The sequence below is a fragment of the Chanodichthys erythropterus genome, chromosome 18, assembly GCF_024489055.1.
Source record: "Chanodichthys erythropterus isolate Z2021 chromosome 18, ASM2448905v1, whole genome shotgun sequence".
Taxonomy (NCBI): domain Eukaryota; kingdom Metazoa; phylum Chordata; class Actinopteri; order Cypriniformes; family Xenocyprididae; genus Chanodichthys; species Chanodichthys erythropterus.
In genome coordinates, this window is record NC_090238.1 from 10,775,346 (window position 1) to 10,797,359 (window position 22,014).

At 35.4% G+C, this 22,014-nt stretch overlaps 1 protein-coding gene across 6 annotated transcripts in view; it reads left to right on the forward strand.

Moving 5' to 3' along the window:
- Positions 1-22,014, forward strand: part of chrm3a (cholinergic receptor, muscarinic 3a) — a 136,634-nt gene that overhangs the window by 29,660 nt on the left and 84,960 nt on the right. For 3 of the 6 annotated variants that reach the window (XM_067367133.1, XM_067367137.1, XM_067367136.1), the window contains exon 2: positions 12,879-13,000. The gene's annotated coding sequence lies outside the window, so the exon portion shown is untranslated. Of the gene's footprint in view, positions 1-93; positions 140-4,815; positions 4,928-12,878; positions 13,001-22,014 lie in introns of all 6 variants that reach the window. The other 3 variants (XM_067367134.1, XM_067367138.1, XM_067367135.1) reach the window with 2 other exon arrangements.

The window sequence follows — 22,014 nt, forward strand, 5'->3', positions numbered from 1 at the left end:
TGTAGTTTTTGCATTCTCTGCATTAACACCCTCCCATATGTAAATACATACCATTCAAAAGTTTGGGGTTAGTATGTTTTGTTTTTTTTTTAGACAAGGGCAGGACGTCTGGATGTGCACAGCTGAATCATCAGACTAGGTAAGCAAGCAAGGACAGTAGCGAAAAATGGCAGATGAAGCAATTATATCTGACATGATCCATAATATTTTTAGTGATATTTGTAAATTGTCTTTCTAAATGTTTTGTTAGCATGTTGCTAATGTACTGTTAAATGTGGTTAAAGTTCCCATCGTTTCTTACTGTATTCAAAGAGACAAGAGCCGTCGCTATTTTCATTATTAAACACTTGCAGTCTGTATAATTCATAAACACAACTTCATTCTTTATAAATCTCTACAACAGTGTGTAATGTTAGCTTTAGCCCGTTAGACATGGAGCACTATCAAACTCATTCAGAATCAAATGTAAACATCCAAATAAATACTATACTTACGCGATTAGACATGCTGCATGACGAACACTTTGTAAAGATCCATTCTGAGGATTATATTAGCTGTGTGAACTTTTTTTATGCTGTTTAAGGCAGTCGCGAGCTCGGGGGCGGGGAGCACGAGAATTTAAAGGGGCCGCAGCCTGAATCGGCACATATTTAATGATGCCCCAAAATAGGCAGTTAAAAAAATAAAAAAAATATTATTTTGGGGTATTTTGAGCTGAAACTTCACAGACACATTCAGGGGACACTTACATTACATCTTTTGAAAACACGTTTTATGGCACCTTTAACAATATCACTGTTTTACTGTTTTTTGATCTAATAAATGACTTGGTGACCATAAATGACTTCTTTCAAAATTTGAAACTTGAATGAATGTCATTCTCGTTCACCTCAATTTCATAGGTGTCCTAGCAGATTAACAACCGTTGTATTTCATCATATTAAGAATAAACATGTTTGTCATCGCCTTTGTGGTTAGTGCGCCGACATTTGCCGCAAATGCGTTCGAAGCGACCCGAGATCGATTCCTGTCGCAAGGTCCTTTGCTGATCATGCCCCCTTCTCTCTGCCCAGTGCTTTCCTGTCTGCTCTCTACTGTCCTCTCTAAATAAAGGCAAAAAAAGCCCATGAATTTAACTTAAAAAAAAAAAAAAGAATAAACATGTTCCATAAAATTTGACAAGATTTGAAGACAAGAAGGTTTTGTCTTCATTTGGCACAATAAATGTATTGTTTTACATTTTGAAATCTAACAAACCAATTTTTTTATTTGAAAAATACATTTCTGTCATGACAACTCTCGGAGTGTTTGGCATGGTAATAAATATGACAATGTTGATGTATTTGGTCTTGGTGGAATAGATCTTCTTCAGCTGTTACTGTTATTGCTGTTGCTGCTGTTGTTGTTGGTTATGTACGGGACTTGCTACTGCCAATAAATAAACAACACACTGCTGTGAGCAGCTGCTATACAAAATAACATACATGAATCACCCATAGCAGAGCTATACAGGTGGAGCTGGGGATGGTGGAGGGTTTCTGAAAGTGCGCTGCATCTGCTACAGCAAATGCTGAAGTATTTGAAAGTTGAGCAGCGAGCTGCTGATACAGCAGGAACCATTCGGCTGTGCCCTATATAGAATGATAAATTAAGCAGAATTAAGGACTTTTCAGTCTGTGATATCTAGTTTCATGACAGAACTTTTCTTTAAATGCCATTTTGTTATATAATGTAAATAGTATTTTAGCCTCTTTGTGCTTTCATTTGGGTATCCAAGACATGACTAGCAACACTTCTGAGCAATAATATAGTGGAATTGACTGACATATTGATCAAATAGCCAGTGGCTGAACATTGATTGATTGGACGTTTCATCTGGTGATTGATTTGTTTCATGCAATTAATGTGAAACAGTAAGTGACTTAAAAAGCACTTTGTAGCCAGCAACCTCAAGAATCATAAATCATTAGATTTCCTAGTGTTTGGATGGATGGGTTTTTCCTGCAATTTTCCCCTTCATTCCTTCCTCTGGTTCCCCTCATAACCCCTGAGGTCTCACAGTATGGAGTAAACTATCTGTCCAATCCACTTAGAGTTTATTAAGGACACACACACACCCCATTGTGAGTTAACTCTAATTACTGGAGCTTGATTTGTAGCGGTCAGGAGTTTACTGGTAAGGTCATTGGTAAGATGTGTCGAGATGTGAGAGGATTCATTTAAATTCATTTAGTTTTATGAACATTAATAAAAAGACATGCTTTTCACAAATGGATTCTGCTCTATTGTTTATCATCAATATCTTAAATAAATTCAGTAACAGGTGAGGTAACTCGACAGATTTCCTAAGATCATTGATTGGGGGCTGGGGGAATCAGAAAATTAGTTCTCTGATATAACAGAAGCCAGTCTTAAAGGGTTGTTTTGGGTTCAATAGGCTCTTTCAACAGCATCTGTGTCATGCTGTCAAGTACTTTAGAAAACAATTTTGACATCCCTCAGTTCGTAAAAATGGCATGCACAGTAATGCACTTACAAAGGAAGCCTTTAGGGCAATACACGATGAAAAATATTATAATACACAGCATTTTTTATGGTACATGATACTAGTGTGATGAAATTGCTTACTAACCTCATCTGTTCAAAGTTTTATTTAATTGATCAACATCCTCCTCCCATAATCACAGTAACTTTAATCAGATCCATACAAGGATACCACAAAGGAACTATTATTGTGCAAAATCCGCTCACAGGAAAAATGCATAACAATATAACACACATCTATGTATGAAAATGTTTAAAGCTGCACATTTCTACTCTGGTGGTTTCAGGCTGTTTTACTTATTTATTAAACTGTGGAATGTACTTTTTAGGGCATTTAAAAAACATCCCAGTGCTGATTTTGCATCAGTAATGTGATGTCATCAGTGACTGCAGTTAGCAGGTATTGCTGTAGTATTAGCCCAATTAACTCATGCCTGAAACAGACGTTGCAAATCCTCTTATGCAAAACTCACCAAGAAACGTTTGATTTATGGTTTAGATATGCAGGTGGGATGGTCAGTGACATCTAGGGCTTTAAGTTTTTCATATTAAAATTATCATTAATCCAAATGCATTGGCAGCATTGAGCGTGTAATGATTTCTGAGTGCTGGCCTTGTACTGAGAGTAGCTTGTGAGACCTGGACTGTGAGTAAGCAAACAGAGCCTGTTCCACATTTTTATGTGCCGTTTATTTAGGGCTGTCAACAGTCTGTCATTCTGACAACCACATTCAGGGGAAGGAGAAATGAACAGATTCAAGGTTTGTGGAAGTAACTGTGTTGCAGACACACTTTGATCGTTGTTGTTTGTGTAGGTATGACAGTGTGAGTTTGTGTGCAATTATAAAAAAGCTATTATTTTTGGACTTTTCAATGTGATGATTTTTGTCAGAGCAAATGACACTTGACATTTTTTGAGATGCTGAACAGTAGATGTTTTTTTTTTTTTATTATTATTTCCTGCTAGCATTAATCAGTGCATCCACTTTAGAGCGTCCTTGAAATTGTTATTTACACATCCACAAACCAAGGAACAAAAGACTGTGTACTGTTGGATTTTTTTTTTTTTGCTATTGTTGTTAAAGATCAATAATTCAAATAAAGGTCCGAAATAACCCATCTTTCTTTAAAAGTTTTCTAAAAGCAATAAATGAGTTTCATATATGCACAGAAACAAATGTGCATATATGAAATTCATACGTTAATTAAAAAAAAAAAGTTTACATTTAAGAAGTTTAAAAAAAAAAAAAAAAAAAATAGTAAAAATAGAGCCCAAATGTTCTGTGATAATATGAAGAAATTTTCCATATCAATATTTCACAGTTGTTTTCCTCATGCGCATTATATTGTGTTAAAAGGAAATTTCTGTGAAACTTACTTAATGGAAAATGTACTGGCAGAAAATGACCAGTACCTTTTCCAATTAAGAAAATTACCAGTGTGTGTATATATAATATATATATATATATATATATATAACATTTTTTAAATATTTTTACTAGTGGGTGCAGGACACTATAGTTCATTCATGTAAGTGAGGATAGCAAAGCAAATTAAAACTGTGACATATTATACCCAAAAAGTTATTCATACAGTGGACTACCAGTAAAATTGATAAAAAAAATAAATAAAAAAAATATGGAACCAAAAATTATTCAGACACTTTGACCTGACCATGTTTTAAGTGTTATTTGGCATAATTAAAATTATTTAATTTTAAACTGACACAGTTTAACTGCTACAGATAGATCTTGTCATATTATATTAGCATTTTTTAAACTATAGTGAATAACCTGTATCAATGAATGAAATGTTCAAGGTGTCTGAATAAATTTTGGTTTGACTAATATATCGAATGTATATATTAGTCAATATATATATATATATATATATATATTATTATTATTAATATAATTAATATATCAAATTAATCACAACATATTTGCAGCAGTTCATTTCTAAACCAAAAAATTGAGAGGCCTAGTTAAAATTAAATTCTATTAATAAATATTCTTATGTAATACAAAGCAAAAGTAAGGTTATACCATAGTGTTTGAATTGAATGTTAATTTATACTTAACACTGAAGTACTTGTGTAATGGAAAATATGAACACTTTTCATCCAATTCAGAAAGCAGCTGAAAGTAGGCACACGTCATTGTCTCTGTGTTTCCTCTCGTCTCTCATAAGGAGAAATCTTTGCTTGATTTATCCTGTTTGAAACAGACAGTGACACTTATATAATTTGTCTTATTGCTATGGTCCCTGCAGGAGCAGAAATCTAAACACAGCGAGGCAGGAGACGGCTGTATACACCTTTTCCTGCAGTGAACAGCACTGTCAGATGCAGGAAATGTTCTTGAGAAAACCTGTCTACACTCTGGTGAGCTTTACTCTCAAGGGAACATATGACGGGGCTTTTAGGGTAATATTAATGGATGACTGAAAATAGGAGTTTTTTTTTTTTTTTTTTTTTTCAATAATAAACTTTTGGAAGTATAGTGAAAATTCATATAAGTTCATCATCAAGTTGCAGGTGGCATGTTTATAGACTGCGGTAACCCCAGGTCGTGTGAAGCTGTTTGCATGTGCTTAGACTCATTCTCTTGAGGGTGCAGACAGCTTGTAGCTGCTGGAGCTTCACTTCTCATCTGGCAGGCTTCACCTATTTTCCATTCCAAGACTAAAGACTCATGACCTACTAGTGTCTTCTCACTGCCCTATTAGTCAAACGCCACTCACATATAAACCACCTGTCCACTAAGATTATCACAAACTCAGTTACAGTGGATGGGAGGTCCTGATTATTATCCAAATAGTTGGACGCAACAGTGTTGTTATTGTTGAAATAAAAATCAAATAAAATACAAATTAAATATTTTATTTTTACTTAAACAAACAAAAAAACAAAACAAAACAATAGTATTTAAAAAATGTAAATGAAAATAAGAAATTACATTTTCTCATGCAACAAACAATGTAGGATGGAGTTTCCCTCATCCGCTGAACTTTGGATTTGGATGAGGAATCTGATCCTAGATCAACAGTTTTATGGATTTCATTATCCTGGAGCAGCAATCAGAATTTCTAATCAGCTTTTATATTCATATATACACACACATCATGCCTGCCAGAAGATGGCTAAGTTTACCCCAGCCTTACACATGCCAGTTGACCAAACAAGGAAGACTTCTGCACACTTTTCTCATCCATCACTGAAACATGCACATAAACAATAGCTGTTTTTAACACAAGTGCATGCCAGAGCCCAATTAGTGAATGTACTAATGCCTGAAGCCTTGTTTGTGTGTTCACATATTGTGCCTGTCTCATATATAGGTATAGTGAGTTAAATTTCTCTTATCCATGATGTCTTTGAGGATGACGTTGATTATATTTTTAATGTATACTATTGCTGGAAGAAGTGTCATGCTTTTATAGACCAGAACTGCTTTGTATTTGTTATGATAAAGCATTACACAGATTCCACCATGTTTGTTGTGTCATTTAGTCATGAATGGGATGTTGAACAAAAATCATTCGAGGAACATACAGTACGACCTCACCCGTGATGTGAGCCATGTTTCGTTTGGCACATGTTCTGGGTTGTGAAAGGGTCAGTAAAATGAGCTTTGACAACCAAAAAAGGCAAGAGACTTGTCCACATTAAACCAAAAGGTGAAAGTAATATATTATAGCAGACACAGTCTAAGGACACTTTCATAATGCATTCTTGAATATTCCAAGTCCAGTAAAGACTAGTAGGTTCTGGTAACAATTTGTAATTTGTAAGTGTTCCTTGTAGTCTGTGTAGTCCTCATTTAGATGAATTAATTGATTGTGATATCCAGGTTGCTGTAATATTCCTGTGATAAGTTTTTAACGCAAAGCAGTTTTTCCACAATAAAACCGAAAATGCTGTGTCATGCAGCAACCAATCAGAACAGCGTGCGGATAAAGTCCTTTTATGGTTTTCCTTGTGGAATCTGAGGGATTTGCCATATGGTATCCAATGTTTTCACAGTAATTTTCTCCCTGTCCATTTTTAATGTTTAATATAAAATGAGGTGTAGCCTTTCAGTCGACGTTTTGGTGTAGATGGTAAATAAAAACAAGCTATTATTTTATTTTATTTTATTATATTATATAATATATATATATATATATATATATATATATATATATATAATTTTTTTTTTATTTTTTTTTTTATTTTTTTATATTGTACCTGGTTAGGACACTGTAACAGTCACTGTAGGGCCATTTCCGGATCAGATTGTACTTAATATTCAAAATTTATTTTTTTTATGAACTTATGCTCATAAAGATTGTTGGATGAGCCACATTTATGACCCTTTGTTCCTCCTTGCATTCAAATAAATAGCAATATCTCATGGGAAAGGTACATTCAAACCCAGAAGGTTTAAGTGATAACCTGCATCAGCTATTTTAAATCTATAAACTTTCAGAAATAACATCTGCGTTAGATTAAAGATGAATTGATGTTTTAGACAAAGCCTTGTACTCTTTACCGTGGGTATGATAGGATATTTGCCAAGCTCTGACAAGATTTGGAAATGTGTTTTGATAGAACATACCAGGTCTTTCAGAAAATTTAGGGCTATGTGCGCTTTTTTTCAATTGAATGGTGTGAGAACAGGTGGGGTTTTTCTCATTTAAGGCTTTATGGATATATGTTTGCATGACCTTTTACCTCAAATACAACTTTTACTTCAAAAACATGTTTCTGTACAAATAATACTATGTGTCATCTGATGCAGTGACTTTCATACATGTTTAGGTGTGACTTTAAGTGTCCAAATACATTTTGAGCCCAATGCACATTTACATTACAAGCAGATGGTTCTGAGAGGCTGACATTAGACCATTAGAAGTGATGCTTTGTCTTTTAGTGTAAATAACAAGGACACACAGGACACTCTAAATAATGAGGTGAATTTGAAATAAATCTGCTATGCTATAAGTGTCACAGATACTAGTTTTGTTTCATTCGTTTGTGGTGTCATGCTCAGTTTGTTGGGTTCCATGCTGTAGCAGATTTTATTCATTTCTGACATGAACAGAAATTGTGTGTCCCAAGTAATTTGTCAAACACCCTGTTGTATTCAAGGTTCATCTCATGAAAACGCAAGTACAATCTGTGTTCAGTTGGAAGGATGAAATTAATTCTGTCGTGCCTTGATCATCTCATTTGTTTCTTCTTGCTCATAATTCACTAAAAGGCTCTATGTTCTGCCTCAGATGCTGCAGATTTTACAAATGCCAAAAAGTGGTTGAAAAAGGTTAAAGAATGAGAAACGTGTGAAATATTTGTTGACTTCAAATTGTGCCAATCAATTTAAAAATTAAAAAAAAATTATTTACATTATATGCAGATTAAGTAGTCAGCCATCATCATCATCGCCAAAATAAACCCTGACAAATAAATAACTATGGAAAACCTATACCAAAATGTATTTAAAATACATTTATCTCATACTAAGTATACTGCAAATCCATTAACATATTTACTAACATATTGCTTGAAACTTACAGGTATAAATATTATATTTAAACTTTATTTGGAGTACTTCTTTATTGCACAATACACATTTCTTAATATTAAGTCTAAAATGTGTTTAACTATCAATATTAGTAGTACAATCTCTGTATAATATCAGTCTTTAAATGCAAAGTATTTAAAGTGTACCTAAAGTATACTTGCAATACTGTAGCTCCATTTTAACACAATCAATTATACTTAAGTATATCTTCCTCAGCACTACTTCTGAATAACTAAAGTGCATTTAGCACACAATTGTTCCGATTTAGCAGACTTTATGTATGTCAATTTAGTGTACTAAAAGTGTAATTGCGGGGTATTTTTATTACTGTAGGCTAAAACATGACTGTTGGATCATGTTTTTTGTTAGCTGTCTGTGGATTTACAAAAAAACATCAAAGAAAGTGTTATTTAATGGTAGGACATTTCTGTTTTTGTGTTCCACTGCTTATTGTTTTATTCGTTTTTCTATGCGCTTGACAGATGGTCTTTGACAGTACGCTACGCCTCATGCCTCTTTCAGTGATTTTTTTTTTAATTTTTTTTTTTTTACATGTAGCGCAGCTCATCTGTCAAGTTTCAAAACATTGAGCTGCTCCAATTTTATTAAATTCCTCAGCTCTTTGTTGCGTTTTTAAATGCAAAAATGGTTCTGTCATGGTCCTTTGAAAGTTGAAATAAGGCATGACTGACTGCATGTGTAAGTCATGTTAAACATAAAATAGACAAGACAAAGTTCTTTGGTCTACACAGGTTTACTCGCAGTGTGTTGCCACTGACAAAACAGAAAGAGGATAGCAATTCATTATTTCTCGCACATCATAATCAAATTAATTTGTGGGCATTATTAAGACAGCCGTATGAATGTGACTCTGAATGATAAGGCCATACTGCACACATTTTCCCATTGCGGATTCTTCTGTCATTATGGAGAAATTGTCTTTGTTGGGTTGTATAAATTATTCCCAGTGGTCCTTTTTCAGCTCTGTGGTGGACTATTGTTTGGCTCAGGCAGGGTCTTAAACAAGAGGGAGCTAATCATACATTTTGCATGCTAAGAGATTTGATAGCTGATATATTCTTTCTCTTTCTGTTTTACCTCATTATCTATCTTTATTATTCAAAAGCATTTCATTGTTAATGAATTCTCATTAATACCTCTATTATCAAGGCCATTGTGTTTTGTTGATTTTAGACTACATATCATTCACGTAGCTGGAGAATAACAAAGAATTGCTTTTTGGAAGAATGCTCTAAAGTTGTAATTTTCTCTTATAGAAATGTATGGTATCTATTTGTTTATCTCTCTGTCTGTCTGTCTTAAAGTGTTTTTTTTTTTTTTTTTTTGCATATATCAATGAGCTGTTTATATAATGCATTTCTTTTCAGTGGCGTTAATTCACTAAAGGTCAAGGTATGGCAAATTCAGATGACGTCATTCAATCTAACAATAACATGTGACAATATCAATTCAAATAAGTGTAGGATGACAGATAAGAAAAAGACAAAACTGCAGTTAACCAACAGGTTCCATGCAACTGTATATTCCAAATGTTCTGTAAGTGTTCTCTGTCTTTACAGTCCTGTGTAGGATTGTGTAAATTCACATGAGTGCACTGCAGTTCACGCCGGTGCACCCAGTTAAAGCACACAAGCTCATCATTTAAGACAAGCTTTATCAATTAAATATGTTTTAATAAAACACAAGGCCTACAGTATAAACCTCAGAAAGAGTATATGTATTTAAATATCTCTTTCACTCTGGTTGTCAAACAGTCGGAATGACAGTTTTTGCGTGAACGAACTGATGCATATAGGCCTATAATATAGGCTACTTATGTATATGTATTATTCTTTGTTTTTTGTATTAGTATTTAAAAAAAATATTTATTTTACAACTAATGTAATCACTAATGTTGTGGTTTATTTTTTATTATTTTATTTCATTGTATTATTTTGTTTTTTATTTTATTACCACTTACTGAGCACCTAAGGTATGGCAGCCACCATACTTAATGCTCACCCCTCCTAAAGACTCATTCCTACCAGCCATCCCTTCACTTTTGATCATACTGATTAACAAATGATACCTATACCACCTAATGAGGAGCATTTTTTGTCTGATATTAAATAGCATATACAATTTTCCTGATATCACATCACTTTATCGCATCTCGTTGTAAGCTCCAGTGGGGTCGTATACTGCATATCCTTTTTTTTTTTTTTTTTTTTTTGGTACTTGATCTCCTAATGTGAACTGCTCTGGCCTGATATTCCTATTTGCTGAATGATTAACATAGCATATCATAGTGTTTGAGTCCTAGGAATCTGATTGTCTTTATGCAATCACAAGCTGTTTTAATGCAATTTTAGAAGTTACAATAGATACAATTCTTAATAAGCTTTTAGTAAGCAATCCCTATGCCCCTGATGTTGGCAGATCCTGCTTGAGACCAGCATGTTTTAGGGACTGATATAGATTCCTGTGGTGGAACCATGCAGAATGGTTCAAGATTGGGCACTGGCTGTGGTATCAGTGATTCTAATATGATTTTCAGTGTCAAGACAAAGAATTGTTCCTCATTAGGCGATTTAAAGGGATAGTTCACCCAGAAATGAAAATTCTGTCATCAATTATTCACCCTCCTTTTGTTGCAAACCCATACGACTTTCCTCCAAGGAAAAGATGGAAAGATATTTTTAATAAAATTTTATAGATTTCTGTCTCTCCATTGAAAGCTCAAACATGCTTGCTTGATGTGCGAGAACCAATGAGGTTAATTCTTGTCAAGCAGCACATTTGAGCTTCTGCAAGAACCAGTTGGGTTTGTTCAATACCAAGCCGTTTACAATATTTAAGTGATTATGTATGTTTGCTTATTAATGTTTATATATGAATAAAAGCCTAAATTAAGTCTGTTTATCATATAAAGTGATCATGTCTCTTCAGAAGACTTGGATAAAACCACTTGATTCATTTGGATTTATTTTATGATCTCTTCATGAACGTTTTGAACTTGTCAGAGTTTGGGGTGAATAGACTGAAATGGCCCTCCACTGAAAGTCTATTCACTTTGAATAGAGAAATCTGAAAGAATAGAGAAATCTCTCAGATTTCATTAAAATATATTCTTTTTTTTTTGAAGATCTTATGAGTTGGGAAATACTTGAGTTTGAGCACTGGTAATTGATTACAGAATCAATTAAAGATGCCATTTACTGCTAATAAAAGTTTTAATAAAACTTGGCTGTCTATGCAGTATAATTGTTTTGAAATATGTGTTAAATGACTAGAGAAAACTGCGAAAAATATGTGATAAAAAATGTGCAAGTTTGATTTTGAAGCTTATTTTGCGCCATCCGGCAGACTTTTGCTGACAAAAAAAATGGAGATATCTGGGTGTAGGTAACAGAAAAAGAATACAAATTGTTAATTTGCATACTACTGACATTGTAACAACAGCGGGTTGAAAGTCTGTGAAAATATACTTTAAGTATAATTTAATTTAGGTAAAAAGAGAATAATCTATTAAGGATAGGATGTCTAGGATAGTAATATCTTGGATATTTTGTTTACTGCTAAGTTTCTCAAACAGATCTCTTAAAGCCCCTGTAGTCAATATTTTTTATCCCTTAAAACAAATCTTTGATCACCAATTTATACACATATTACGTTTAAACTTTTTTTCCTGTGAAAAAAATAAATAAAATGGCTTGAATGTAACTCTTCACCCTTGCTTTATTTAGTATAAGTGGATCTATGAATATGCTAATTAGCCCGGCCTCCACTCACTCGCACAAGCTCAGAGATCACATTGGTCATCTTCCTGAGGTAAATGCTGCACAATGGTATTGCTTTTTACAACTTCGGACACATAACGGTAATTAATATGATTAATGTTTTGCTTGAACACATTATCAAACTGCTGCTAATAATGTGTTGCTAATGTTATGCAAACCATATTCCCATTTGCCATCTCAGAGTGAGACAGCTGCCTTCTAAAAATCTGTATCCTTGCTTTGAACAACTCAGAATGTCAGTGGAGAAAGGCATATAGTTTATCATAACTTCGTAATATACATCATACACCCGCTATATCGCTAAATCTACCAGGTTTTTCATATCAACAGAACAATATAAAAGGATAACCTGGCTTCACTTGAGATAGTCATAGTTAATGATATGCTAAAGAACACTTGATTTTTACCACAGGAGACTTTAAATATCTTTCACATTCGGAAATTGTGTAGAAGCCAGCCATTCAGATTGAAACAGGTGATTTTAGTCAGATAATGCAGTATATGCATACAGCATGCATTAGACAGCCAGTGAATGGTTTGTGGTCATGTTGTCTAACGGCTGCAACTATAGGATCACAATGACTTCAAGAGTAACATCACAGCTCTTAGTGGCCTGTTGGAACAACAAACATGGTTTAGTAATCTTTCAAACTGCTCTGAGACACTGTAGCCCTCAACTCCCTCTGTAGCTTCAGTGGTTTCAAGATTAAATCCAACAGAATCCTGTGACATATTTGTTTATAAGCTTTGGATGAAGCAAGTTATTTCAGATGTGTTGAAGTTTTAAATTTTTGACAAGTGTTGAGCCAGTGGCAGCTAAGATTACACATGATGTTTTCTTACAGATCAAAGTTTAATTATTCATTTGTTTATGGGAATGTCTCAATACAGATAAGACAGTGGTACTTCAGGCTTTGATTCTTCTTGGGATCAAACAGGTCTGACTGTATGTTTGTTTGTGTGCCTGCAGGTTCCGGGCAGTATGAACCAGACTGATGTCCTGTCTCCATGCCAACTGAAGCTTCCGGTCGAGGTACACCTAAACTCTCCTGTCAGAAGGTGACCTCTCTGCCCCAGCCCAAACTCTACAGGGTGAGTGACCCAAATGAATGCCCATACACAGTGACAGCACTGTTGAAATGTATTTTATTTCTCTTCTGTATAAGCTCAAGTTGTCTTGCTACAGTTTATTCTTCTGTTATGAAATTGCAGCATATGTGAGTCTTTTCAAGTATTGAAATGAATTTGATAGGGAATAATAATAATGAAAATAACCCATTCTGATACCTGCCTGAGTTCAGACAACTCACTTTGTGCTGATTATTATGGAAAGGCCATTAAAGGTCATACTAGTTCGATTGAAGGAAATGTCAGTGAGAGAGACTTTTTGTAGAATAATTCAATCTTCATGTTGTTTAAATCTCACTTTGTAAAGCGCATGGCGCAGGTGCACTCAGGGCGTGTCCAAATCCACTTTTGCTATTTTAATGACGGAAAAACGGTCCGTGCGCCGGGGCGCATTTTTGAAATGGGTTGTCCCTATTCTCTTAATGAGTAATGGGCGTAACGTTCAATAAACCAATCAGAGTGTCATCTCCCATTCCCTTTAAGAGCGAGATGCGCTCGCGCCATGGCGGATTGCTATTTACATGGTGGAATTTGTTGGCGGAAAAGCTGAACGCTTTTCAAGCGAAGAAACCGATCTGATCGTGCACGAAGTTAAAGCGGGCTTGCAAATGCAGGCTTTCAAATAGCTCCGCGCGATGAGTCAGTTAATATATATGTGTGTGTATTGGCATGATTGTTCAATTAATTAGCCAATTTCGTTCATCATTATAAGTAGTAATAGGCTGAATTGAAAATAGGTAGCCTAATTCTAATACACGCACTGACTATTCATCATTACATTTTTATATTTATGTAGCCTACACAATAATATTCTTTTACACTGTAATCCTTTTGTTTTTAATATTTGGCATGTTTGTGTGATGCGCATCCCTGTGTGTAATAAGCAAAGTCAACGCACACTGTGGACGCGCCCAGAGGCGCAGCTTCTACTAACGCTCTCTAACAGAAAAATATTGCGCCATTGACTTTAGACTTTAGACCAGGTTTGAGTTGGTCTATGGCGCAGTCTATTTTCAGCTCCTTAAAATAGCAATGCACCGGCAATGCGCCTGAACACACCTCTTTTTTAGACCAGCACGCCCATGGGCGCACTAACTGGCGCAAATGCATTTACTAATTTAAGGACGTGGCGCTGAACGGGAAAACGCGAAGGGCGCCGGATGCAAACTAGCAAACACACTTGAGCTGCGCCTTGCGTCGCATTGCGCCGGGTGTATTATAGGGCCCCCAGTGTGTTTTTCCATGTATGTTTTATCATATTTACTTGTAATAAATCTTTTTAGTATACTCGTAAAGTATGTGCAAATTACACTACAAAAAATAAAATAAAAAATGAGCTACTTAAACACTGAAACAATTAAGGTTTGATTTTTTTTTTTTTTTTTATATAGAATGAAATGACATTTAAAAGAGAAAACACAAACTTTTCAGCCAACACATTTTTCAAAAATAAGTTTGTTATAAAACAGATTTAAATGGTAAAACAATAGATATAGCATATAAGACAAATGTATTTAGAAACTTTTTTTTGTCAAACTTTTGATCATGTTCATAGTTAATATGAACTACACCAGTGTGAAGTTGAGGGAAAAATACTTCAGTCAGGACCACTTAAGTCAAAAATTACAAGAGACAGACTTTAGTCAGTTTTTTATTGGCATATTTTGCTAAAGTTGCAGTTTGGCGGTATGGCTCTGTTCTAAATTCCCTGTCCTTTTCATGATCTCCATGAAAGCCAACACCGGGAACAGCAGCAGCTTCTGGGGACAACCTCCCATTTTTTAACTGGGAGAGCAGCACAAAAATCCCCTATTGAGAACAGAGCATGCATCAATGACAACAGAATGACACTGATTAAGGTAGACACAAGTTTAAGTAGGAGCTGGGGAGGAGGTGGGTTGCAAGCAGTGCGTAGTGGAAGCAGCCAAGCAAGCAGAGAGACGGAAGCTGTGTTTAAGTAATGCGCCTTATTTTAGAGTTGCCAATGGGGTCCATAGAAATCAGATCAGCTGATATGGGTGGGGTTGGAATTTGCGAATCAGCTGATAGCTGAGCTTGACTACGAGGCCTGCCTGAACTAACGCAGAATGCTTAATTTCATACACTACTGTTGAAAAGTTTGCGTTCTGTAATATTTTTTTAATGAAAGAAGTCTCTTGTGCTCAGCATGGCTGCATTTATTTGATAAAAAATGCAGTAAAAACAGTAATATTGTGAAATATTTAATTCAAAATAACTCTTTTTTTGTTATTTGTTTTCTAATTTTAAAAACCTATTTCAAAAACATTATTCTAGTCTTCAGTGTCATATAATTCTTCAGAAATAATTTTAATATGCTAATTTTGTGCTCATAAAAGTGTTCTTATTATTATAAATATTGAAAACAGTTAACATTTTTGTGGAAATTGTATACAGTTTGATATGATACATTGGCGATTCTTTGATGAATAGAGAGTTTAAAAGAACAGCATTTATTTGAAATATTTTGTAACCTTTTCACCTCATTATACTTTAAATATATTTTCTATCAGTTTTGATCAATGTAATGCATCCTTGATGAATAGAAGCGATCATTCCTTAAAAAAAATCTTTCTGATCCCAAACATTGGAACAGTAGTGTACATCCAGTAAAAACTACTTCGACCATTTGTTTAAAGTAACTGAATCTTTGAATGGATCAGAAAAGCTTTAGCTTAATTTGTTTGCACTTCTGCTTGGTTTGATGTTTTGTTATCTAATGCAGTGACATTCATGTATTTGTAGGCATGACTAAAGTGTCCAAATACTTTTTCGAGCCACTGTTTCCTTTCTTTGTGTCTGTACCTGGTTATGATACGCTCAGGAAAACCATATGGTAACATTAATGTGTAATTATATTCAAATCCACAGTACACTCTGACACAGTACTGTCAATGGGGTGGTACCTTTTCAAAAGGAAATATGTACCATTTAGATAATAATATACACTTTGGGTACTAATATTTTTTTTTTATGCTACTAATATGCAACATTTAGGGCTAAATAAGGTACAAAGGCATACCTTGTGAAAGGGTACTGCCATGGTGACAGCTTTTGTACCTTTTTTTTCTGTGAGTCAGAAAGGTCTCTCCTTCTCTCTTTCTCTCTCTCTGCGTGGGTGTGCTGGTTAGCAGCTTGACACTGAAATCTTTGGAGCTTAATTATGGCCCTGTCACATTGGGAGAATGAAACGTTTCGATCTCTCGCCGCCGTAATCATTGAAAATGAACATCAAAATCGACCCAACATTAATACCATCTGAGGTGCATGACTTTACATAGAGTGACATGTGTGTGTTTGTGTGTTGGATGCAGGAATAGCTGAGATTTATGATTGTATAGATGGATATGGATTGCTAATAATTAAAATAATACCCTTTTGCTACCTAAAAAGTACAGTGGCGTACCATACAGTGATGGTATTAGATCATATTTTGATAAATATCATAATGATTACCGTATTCATATACCATGGTATTTAAATGCTACTCCAAGGTGCTTAAAGGGGAACTATTCAGTCTTGATTTTGTTTTGGGGGTCTACTAGAATAGGTTTTCATACTTGAATGTTTAAAACATAATTTTTCACATATTTTACATTGTTGCCACAACTCTCTTTCCAGTCTGTCAGTCACTCTCTTTTTAGCTCTGGTGTCTATGAAACCCCTCCTTCTGAAAAGCACAACAAGCTCTGATTTGTCAACTGGACCAATGGGTTTATGATTGGTCAACCCCTTTGAATGTGTTTTGGAAATGTCTCGCTTCTTACCATAACCACAAGTTTCAACACACTAATAATGCAACTCAACCAGGCTTCGCCCATTTTTTGCATATGCATTGGGCGGGAATTAATTAAAAGAGAAATATTGTGACCTGTGCGTTCCCAAAAGAAACTCAAGACTACAATGGAGGCGTTTTAGGGAGTTCAGAAACAGTGCTTACTGATATAAAGAATAACTCCCTTTGGAATGGACTAATTTTGTAGACCTTTTTTATGCTCAAACAGCAACATTAAACAGTAAAGAAAGTTGAACATGTAAAAAAGCCTAATGAGATCACTTAAAAAAAAAAAAAAAAAAAAAACATTACAGAAGTTGTTCAAAATGTCTGTTTTTTTCATTATACTGTTAGTGAAGCTAGTTAAGTTTAGTATGGTAGTGTCAGAGTATTGCAGGCTTGGATTTAAAGTTTCTTTGTCCTTTGTTCAGTGTTTATGTGTGTTTGACATACTCAGATAAATTATATTTACTTGATGCACTCAAATCAGGGCTTTTTATAAACAGTAACTGAGGCCAAAATGGTGTCACATAGACAGAAATTGTGTTGATATGTTGTGGTCGGTTAGTCTGGATAAAAGGACACCCATTGACATTGTAGGCAGCTTCCTGTTTTTTTCTAGATCAGATTTTTGATGTTTGTGCAACATGATTAGGGCATAAAATAACAGGACACTTTCTCAGCATCTCTAATCCTCCTCTGGTGACCCACTGAAAGAATCAGTTCAAATTATTTTGCTCATATTGGTTAGAGCCAAATCAGTTTTTGAGAGGCTGTGTTATGTACACATTTGATTTGGATGATTTGCTTATTTATGAATTTAAATGACCAGCGCAGTCTGTGTATTCTCAGAGAAATCAGGGGTCTGTCAAAATGCATTCATTGTAGTGTCACTCAAACAGAAATGACATACAAACAATGCAAAATATAAATTTATTTATAATAAATGAGGTCAGTCCAGTTCTGTAGAAACAAGTCAGACTCTGCTTTTGTTGTGTGTTGTTTTTTAAGTAGGGCAGAAGTAGATAATATAAAGTGAATCAACATCATGAATAGCACAGTGGTTTTAAAATATGCTTTTTATTTAGCCAATAAGTTGCTGTGCAATTAGGCCAGTTTTTTGTGCTAATAGGCTCTTCCTTGTGCCATGACTTGTGACTGAGTGCATTAAGAGATACAGTATATTAATAGCATTTCTGATTTAAATTTCAGGAACAAAAGTACTAATCCGAGCTGAGAAGTGTGATTCATTTCTACACATCAGTTCTGACAAACCCAGTTTTAATGGATTGTTTAAAAACACTGATTGAGTGTAGCAGTATATTAGCATCTTAATTTTGGTGCATATAAATAAATGCATGTCTTTATTTTGTTAATTTAGTGTATGTATGTGTGCAGGGCTTGACATTAACACCTGCCAAATGCAGGTAGATTTCAGCAGTGGTGTGTAACACAATCACTCCTATTAGCCACTTTGGCGGGTTGAATTTTATATATAATATATACATTTTTTTTATCTTTTTAAAAGGCATCTGAAATAATACACTGTGTAGTTTTGTCAAAATATTGTTTTTACGATACGTATCGATACTGAAATATCTGAAACCCTTCCAATACTTACAGTATCTCACAGAAGTGAGTACACCCCTCACATTTTTGTAAATATTTTACTATATCTTTTCATGTGACACTTTGCTACAATGTAAAGTAGTGAGTGTACAGCTTGTATAACAGTGTAAATTTGCTGTCCCCTCAAAATAACTCAATGCACAGATATTAATGTCTAAACCACTGGCCACAAAAGTGATTACACCCCTAAGTAAAAATATGAAATTAGTGTTACAAGGTCTCAGGTGTGAAGGGTAAATTTGGTGTTATCGCTCTCACTCTCTCATACTGGTCACTGGAAGTTCAGCATGGCACCTCATGGCAAAGAACTCTCTGAGGATCTGAAAAAAAAAAAGAATTGTTGCTGCAGCACGGTGGCCAAGACCATACAACGGTTTAACAGGACAGGTTCCACTCAGAACAGGCCTCGCCATGGTCAACCAAAGAAGTTGAGTGCACGTGCGCAGCATCATATCCAGAGGTTGTGTTTGGGAAATAGACGCATGAGTGCTGCCAGCACTGCTGCATAGGTTGAAGGGGTGGGGGGTCAGTCTGTCAGTGCTCAGACCATACGCCGCACACTGCATCAAACTGGTCTGCATGGCTGTCGTCTTCTGTGAGATACTGTATTTTCTGCAGAATAGATATGTGACCCGTCATGGAAACCAGGTACACAAGTCGGCAGCACAACATTCGTGCAAAAAAGAAGCCTTTTTTGTTTTTTTTTTCAAAATTGGTGATTTTCGTTTTTTTGCAGAATCTGTTAGTTGAGATCACGAAGAAGCCTCTCAGTGTTTCAGATAGCAGTATTGGTATATTTAAAAGTGTACATTTTAAGTTTGAAATCGGCTTGTTTTTCTGAGATTCTATCTTGCAGTAGGGGCGTGTCATTGTCTGTTTGTATTTCCTTACTGGAATCGGATACGCCAGCTTTTGTTTCTTTTGTTATTGCCCCCACACTCCAAGGGAAGCGTGGCTACTTAGTATGCAGCGCCGGCTCTGCTGGATTCTTTAGCTGCTTAAAAAAGTGGCGAATTATTGGACATTTAGAGGCAAACAGACGGTTACATCCACGAAGAAGACCCCGGCAAAGAGAAAGTTATTTCATTGGAGGCAACGAGATCTGCAAGAATACTTTTTCTGTTTCTTATGGGGCGAGTTTCCATAAACATCAAAGTTTGTCGTTTTGTGTTCATTCTAAGAACACGTACACATTTTTTCACGTGTCTATTGTTATTAGCTAGCTCAGGACTGTCGTTTTAATTTAATTACTATAACGTGCTTTTAGATGGTAATGTTAGCATCTGCTATTAATTTGAATAACGCTTCAATTGCTTGAAGTAACTGGTGTGAATGACTTAGCCCACGTAAATCTGCCTGTTAGCATTCTTGAACAGGTGAGAACTGCACAAGTTTTAGAGGCATTTTCTCTCTTTAGAGCTTTTTTGAGTGCCTACCTTAAAATGGCCACAACTTCTCCAAATATTATCAGATTTCCATTCGTTACACATCGTTGGAAAGATTGGAGACTACACTTTCAGAATCCGTGAATAACTCAAAATGCCCCAGAACCGACTTGTGTCCCTACGTTCCGTGATTGGTCACATATACTATACATATACTATACACTATACACTTTCTCACTCTCTCATCTCTCCGACAGTAGGTTGACACACAAACCCACCTCCCCTCACTCACTCTCTTCATATGCTCCAGATGAATATCGTTGGTGTTACAGGGCTTGAATTTTGACATGGGATTGCGTGCATTGCCCATAATTTTCCTCACACCGTAAATGCACGTGCATAAAGCCGCCACTTAGTACTAAATTGAATTATTTTTCTCTGCTTATTGTGCTTAAACAGTCAAATATACACAAAATAATGTCAAAATGACAGTCTTGGCGTCTTGTGTTTTAAGTAAACAAACAGTTGAGAAAGAAAATGCATGTGTAACAGTATAATGGATTTGTGCATCTCCCAGCGATGCCTCGGGGCCCGTCTGCCGAACAGTCTCTTCAGACGATTAGTGGGTGACTGCTCTCTAGACGCCCCATATATACTTTCAGGTCGCACCATTATGATGTCATGAGCTTTCGCCGGTCAATATGATATTGCTGTGATTTGATAAGCATTTCAGACACTGGTTCATATGGAGGCATTCCCCATAGCATTTGACTCAGTGTCTTGTTCCCTGTTCTCAGGGAACCATGGTTACATGTGTAACCTGACACGTTTTATGACTATGTAACACTAGTATTTCCTACATCTACAGTGATTATTTCGGGATAATCCCACAGCTCCTTGATAAGGAGGTGGAACTCTCCTTCCTCTCTATGCAATCTGAGGATTGGATGGATATATGTCCTCTTTCTTTTTTTCTTTTTTAGAAGAGAGAACAACAATCATCCTCATTGGTTGAAAACTCCATTTTGTTTTGCTGTTTGTTTGTTTGTTTGTTTGTTTGTTTGTTTGTTTGTTTGCTTTGTTTTCATGCTTTTTTGCAAATGTTTCCCAACAGATTAATTAATACGCATCGGACTCCGTTTTCAAGGTTTCTGTGCGGTTTTAGGATGACAAATGGAAAAAAGCGCATATGATAACTTTCCTTTGAAATTTATCGCATATGATAAAGACCTTTGCACACTTAGCACACCTCAAACCACGTGTAACTGTATACCCCCCGTCCAGCCCCACCCCACCCCCACCCCAAAGGAAAGTAACATCTCATAGCAAGAACTGGCAAATCTGCCTCAGTCCATGAGGATAAGATGCACCGTAGATCTTAAAGCAGCAGGTGACTGATACTGATACCAGATCCTGACTGCTACTTAATGAGTGTTGCTTTTGATATTGACCGTGCTTTACTCTGGGCACGCAATAGTCTGGGTGTTAACATTCTCTAGGGCTTCTCCACAGCGTAACTCCCACAGATTTGTGGTTAAGACAGTGAAGGTGGAGAACAATAAATGTTTCACATTGTCCACAGCCCAAGATTTGCACTGTTGGCACCAATGAAACCAACATTTTGTGACAGTGTTTGGCCTTAAAAGGTTGGGATGGGTGCCATGGGTAAAAACTACCACAATTATTGAATTAAATTCATCTTTAGAGTCACTACATATAGGGATGACATTATCAATTCTATTGTATAAATCAAATATAACAAGGAACCACAAGAAATTTTTCTATTCAAGTTCAATTCCAATCATATTACATTACAATTCAGTACATTATATTCGACTCAAAAGAAAAAAAGAAAAAAAAAGAGCAACCCCCCCCCCCCCCAAAAAACGAATAAATAAATCATAAATCACAAATATTTATTCCAAGCCCAGAAACATTTACCTTTTAATTACCTCACAACAATTAATGAGTGACAGATAAATCAACAAATAATTCTGATAATTCTGATAATTAAATGCAATGCAATAAATCTTATGCAGGGACACAAAAATGAATCAAAATGCAATAAGGCAGCCGCATAGAGAAAAACAGGCATAAGAAAAAAAGAACAAATCATCTGAATCCAACGGTCAAAAAAAAAAAAAAAAGGAAAAATAAAAACATTAATTTGC